Raw genomic sequence first — 6,229 nt, forward strand, 5'->3', positions numbered from 1 at the left:
AAAAGTCAAATGCAGCATCATACCAGTTGTATTTCTGTATTTTGAAAGTTACACATCTTGAAAACTTGATCGCTGACATGCAAAACATTTTGGGACTATATCAACAATGGACTAACGAAACAAATACCAAAATATAGTTTTTCACTGGAGTTTTCCTTTAAAAGTGGGTCACAAAATTTAACCACAAACAACATTAGATAAAATCTAACCAAAGATATCCCTCTTCCCTCTGTGGTAATTATTCAGTAGATATAAATGCACAATAATTAAATGAATGCAGTATGAAGATGGACTCAAGCTCCTGCTAACCTAATTAATGCACACACTGGTGTGTACCTGTAGACCTGGAGCAGTGGGATTCCGTTTTCCATTACAGAGATTAGCCCATAATTAAAAGGATGCTAAAAAACTAATTAAATCAGCCATTTATTCCTGGGTTGAATGAATTGTGCCAGTCCAACCATTTACAGTTATCAACTCAAAGCTTTACTTTTAAATGACAGGTTATGCTGCCAAGCAAATTAACCAGCTTATTGTATTATTACAAAGAAAGTAAACGCTCAGAGCTTCTTTATTTACATTTTTTCCAGAAGCAAAATCAAGAAAAAACTCTATATATTTCTCTCTCTCTCTCTCTCTCTCTCTCTCTCTCTCTCTCTCTCTCGTAACAATGAACATATTGCCAAAGCTTACTTTGGAAATTTACAATATTAATATAAATAAAAGAATAATGATCAATATTGTCAACGGGACAACAGTAACAACATTAATCAAGGGTCAAAATAACCATACATTGAACAATAACAATAAGCATGAGGGACATGTGCAGGTCGGTTGGTCTGTCAGACACTGTCTCTCATTTTGTGGCAGACAGCAATGTGTGCGCTGCCAACCCACAGCTCTCTGTGTCCTCCCCCAACAGGACGGGTCGCCTATTCTCATCAGAGAGGTCTTTGAAATCTTGAATAAGGATTTCAAATTTGGGGAAATGACACTCTCTAATTGTTTTATATTTGTCTCTCTCTCACTCCCTTCCAGTGATGGCATAGTTCCAGTAGCCTGGCTCGAAGTATCAATATCTTGATTAGCTCTCTCTCTCTCTCTCTCTCTCTCTCTCTCTCTCTCTCTCTCTCTCTCTCTCTCTCTCTCTCTCTCTCTCTCTCTCTCTCTCTCTCTCTCTCTCTCTCTCTCTCTCTCTCTCTCTCTCTCTCTCTCTCTCTCTCTCTCTCTCTCTCTCTCTCTCTCTCTCTCTCTCTCAATTCAATTTGCTTTATTGGCATGATGTAACAATGTACATATTGCCAAAACTTACTTTGGAGATGTACAATATTAATATAAATAAAATAATAATGATCAATATTGTCAACGGGACAACAGTAACAACATTAATCAAGGGTCAAAATAACCAGACATTGAACAATAACAATAAGCATGAGGGACATGTGCAGGTCGGTTGGTCTGTCAGACACTGTCTCTCATTTTGTGGCAGGCAGCAATGTAGTGTGCTGCCAACCCACAGCTCTATGCGTCCTCCCCCATCAGGACGGGTCGCCTATACTCATCAGAGAGGTCTGACACTCTTTAATTGTATTATTTTTTTTTAACATTTTGCCAGGAAATGCGGCTCTGTCTCAGGTTCTGCTGTGGTGCAGTGGTTGCACAGCCTTTCTTCTACAGGGAGCCAGGTTTTCCTGTGTCTACCCTTCTCAATGGCAAGACTGTGCTCACTGAGCCTGTACTTTGTAAGGATTTTTCAAAGGTTTTGATCAGTAACCATGTTCAAATAGTTTGCCACGGTGTGCTGTCGATTTAGGGCCAGATAGCACTGCATTTTGCTTTGTGCTTGTGTTTCCCAATAGGTAATGTAGTTTGGTTTTGACTGTGTTGTAATTTGGTTAATTCGGATTGATTGGATGTTCTGGTCCTGAGGCTTCAGTGTGATAGTAGAACAGGTTTGTGAACTCAGCCTCTATCTATCTTTCTTCCACTATTTCCCTTTCTCTATCTTTCTCTCTTTCTTAATCCTCTCAACTCAATTCAAATAGCTTTATTGGCATGACATAACAATGTACATATTGCCAAAGCTTACTTTGGACATTTAATATATGAACATAATTAATAATCAATATTGTCAACAGGACAACAGTAACTCTCTCTCTCTCGGCATTGCAGTGTATGGTGGAGAAAGGTTAACTCCCAGTGTCTAGCAACAGCCAACAGATAGAGTGACATTCTCCCTTTGAGGTTTCAAGCCTGAGAGAGCCTCGATATGAATGATTATGACCTCAGAGTGGGTCTCAGTCCCAAATGGCACCTTACTCCCTATGTAGTGTACTACTTTTAATCAGGGCCCACATGGCTCTGGACTAAAGTAGTGCAGTATATAGGGAATAGGGTGCCATTTTGGACAAACCCTTTAGCCAATCATCCAGAGCAATAATCATCATATTCATTCATATTCCAACGGAATCCCAGCTCTCCCTCAGAACACTACTCATATCACCATGCATACACACTAAGAAAAGAGGGGTCCTTAAGGGTTCTTTGGGAATCAAAGAACCATTTGAGCCCTGCAATGGTTCTTTGCCGTTCACAAAGGGGTTCTTTGCTCTTTTAGTGACAATTCAAAGGTACAGTAAATATAATGGCACCGAAGGAGATGGAAGGGCTGTCACGTCCTGACCAGTATAAGGGTTATTTGTTATTGTAGTTTGGTCAGGACGTGGCAGAGGGTATTTGTTTTATGTGGTTCGGGGTGGTGGTTTATTTAGTAGGGCGTTTGATTTATTGTTTTTGGGTAATGTTCTATGTTTGTATTTCTATGTGGTCTCTGGTCTTTTGTATTTCTATGTCTGGTTTATTGGGGTTGGGCTCAATTGGAGGCAGGTGTTTTCTCGTTGCCTCTGATTGAGAGTCCTATATATGGGTATGTGTTTGGTTTAGTGTTTGTGGGAGATTGTTTCTTGTTTTGCCTGTGTGAGCCTTACAAGACTGTTTGGTTGTTCGTTCGTTCTCGTTTTGTTATTTTGGTGTCCACTTTATTTAAAATAAAATACAAGATGAGCATCCACATACCTGCAACGCTTTGGTCCTCCATTCCCAACGACAACCGTTACAGGGGCGGCGGTTCATTCAAATATTTTGGGGAGTGGTTTGCGCACAGTTCTTTTTGTGTAAGCGTGAGTGAGAGTGTCAATCCAGATTATTCTATCTGTTGTTTAATGCCATTACATGTTGTATATGACTATGAGTAGTGTCTTGTGAAAAACACATATGGCCTTGAGAACAGTTGTCTAAATCAGTGATTTCTCAATTCTCTCCTCAGCAACCCCCAGCTTTTCCAGAGCTTTCATACCTGATTCAACTTGTCAATTAACACAATAATAACACCTAAGGAATTTTAACAATATAATATGGCTAACCAGAATTAAAAACCTATAATGTTCTTGAAAAGGATATACAAAGAAGCTTGAGATTGAGAAAGGTTCTTTATAGAAGCATTCCCCATAAAAAAGGGTTCTATATAGCCCCCAAAAGGGTTCTTTATTGAACCTTAGAAAAGGGTTCTTTATAGCACCATACAGGTTTCATTTAGAACCTTATGAGCATTGTTCTTTATAGAACCTTAAAAAAAGGTTTTATATAGCACCATGGTTACAAGCCAAATAAGGCTTATTTGGCACTACATAGAACTATTTGTTTTTAGTGTGTAGTGATGGGGCTTAATTTAAACTATCAGTACTTATTTTGGCTTCAACTTGCCATATGAACAGTCTGTGGCATATCACTATCGTCCTTGATAAATGCCTTTGATTCAGGAAATCTTCTGAATTAGTTTGACATTACTGTCTCACAGCGCCATTTCTGTGCTGTGGAAATTACAGCCCTGAGCAATCTTGGTCAAATTCCTATTTCAAAGATATATCAACTTAGAGTACATGTGGCTGTGGTATTTTTGTTATTCTCCTTAGGCTCCTACTGTAAGTACACTGTCACAAGACCAATTTTGCTCCAAGTTGGTGTGAGGATATATGTAGGTCAACTATGGGTGCCACAGAATATGAACACACTTACTGTACCTTCGGGGTCAACATTGGGCATGGGTAGCTCAATGTCATTCAGGAGGTCCAGATTGTGCAGCTAAACCACAGAGAGGGATAATCATACACCATTTAGCTGACGCTTTTTCCCAAAGTGAGTAATGCGTTCATACATTTTCCACATGGGTGGCACCCAGTGGGAATGGAAACCACGATCCCGGCATTGCAAGCGTCATTCTCTACCATCTGAGCCACATAATGACATGAGTGGCACAGCACACCATGACATATTCAGATGACTGACACCTGGGCAATGTAAATGCACTCATGTGTAGCTTCTCAATCTCACAATTGAGTAAAATCAATAACCTGATGCATACTATAGGGCAGAGCCATGTATTCCTCTGTATGGATTTGAGATGATTAACAAATTGGATCTCAAGTCATTGTTCTACTGCTGTCATCTTCAATAGAGTAAAGGTGTAGAGCATTATTGTAGGACCAAATGGGATATTTGTTCCATTCACTGTATCATATGTCAGCTCTGCCCTTACCATTGAGTCAAACAATCACATAAATACTTCCTTTGAAGCACAAGCTGCCTCCAGATTCATCCCCTAAAAATGTCATTCTGCCTCTGAGTCCGAGAACATGTATGAGATCCTATCCATCTCATTGTTACAGACTGGGGTGAGGTTGACGTCATGGAGTGGAACAAAGAACTGCTCCAACTGTCCAATCAGCAGGAGGAGAATCACACCGTCTGCAAACTACATTGATAAAGAAAGAACACCATTTGTTGATCTTACCCAAGTGGGTGTGGTGTTACACAACAGAAAGGAAATGTATTGATTCCTTTTTAATTCACGCCATTGGTAGTGATCAATACCCATCCAAACAGAATGGCCAAAGCCTTTCCACAGTAAACATACCTGTTTCTCCACGTCTGTCACCTGTAGTCCCAGGGTTGACATTACCTTGTTGACAAAGTGCATGATGGCCTAAAATAGAAAGATCTAATATTACAGACATATCTCATTAGAAATATGTTGGCATTTAACCATAACAACAACATTCAAAGTCACTATTTTGACAGACTCTAATGAGAACATATTGAAGTTGTGCAATGCTCAGTCAGTCAGACACGGTAAGAGTGATAAGGGGCATTTATATGTATTATTCATGCTGTCACATCTCATCTACATAGCACCCTTGCACACAAATCAGCCTCGCCCTGAATCAGAACCAGTATAGAAATAAAATGAAATAAAATGTATTTTTCACATGCTTCGTAACAACAGGTGTAGACTAACAGTGAAATGCTTACTTACCGTTTTCAACAATGCAAAGTTAAAGATAAAACATTTAAATAAAGTAGAAATAGTGACACAAGAAATAAATTCACAGTGAATAACGAATAACTATGATGAGTAAAAATAATGTGGTTATATACAGGGAGTACCAGTACCGAATCGATGTGCTGAGGTAAGAGGTCATTAAGGTAGCTATGTACATGTACTGTAGGGAGGGTTAAAGTGACTAGGCAACAGGATAGATAACAGACAGTAGCAGCAGCAGGTAGCCTTTAGATAAGCTATTTAGCAGTCTGGTTTAGCAGTCTTATGGCTTGGGGGTAGAAGCTGTTATGGGTCCTGTTGGTTCCAGACTTGGTGCACTGGTACTGCTTGCTGTGCGGTAGCAGAGAGAACAGTCTATGACTAGGGTGGCTGGAGTCTTCGACAATTGTCTGGACCTTTCTCTGACACCACCTGGTATAGAGGTCCTGGATAGCCGGGACCTCGGCCCCAGTGATATACTGGGCCGTACTCGCCAACCTCTGTAGCCCCTTTCGGACGGGTGCCTTGCAGTTGCCGTACCAAGCGGTGATGCAGCCAATCAAGATGCTCTCGATGGTGCAGCTGTAGAATTTTTTGAGGATCTGAGGGCCCATGCCAAATCTAGACAATATACGATTGTCCTATAATCAATCCTAACGCTGTCTAATAATGCAGTGGTCCACCTTACACAACAGATCAGCAGGAATGGAGGACCCATCTTTTCTCTCTATTACCTGCTTAACTGTGTTAACCTTGTGGGAGTCCAGCTTCAGCAGCTGCTCAACGGAATCCTCAACTGGATGAAGAGACAGGGAGAAGAGCGTTTATCTGTGCAATGTTCTGGATAAAACC

This window comes from Salmo salar, chromosome ssa23 (genome assembly GCF_905237065.1).
Source record: "Salmo salar chromosome ssa23, Ssal_v3.1, whole genome shotgun sequence".
Classification (NCBI taxonomy): domain Eukaryota; kingdom Metazoa; phylum Chordata; class Actinopteri; order Salmoniformes; family Salmonidae; genus Salmo; species Salmo salar.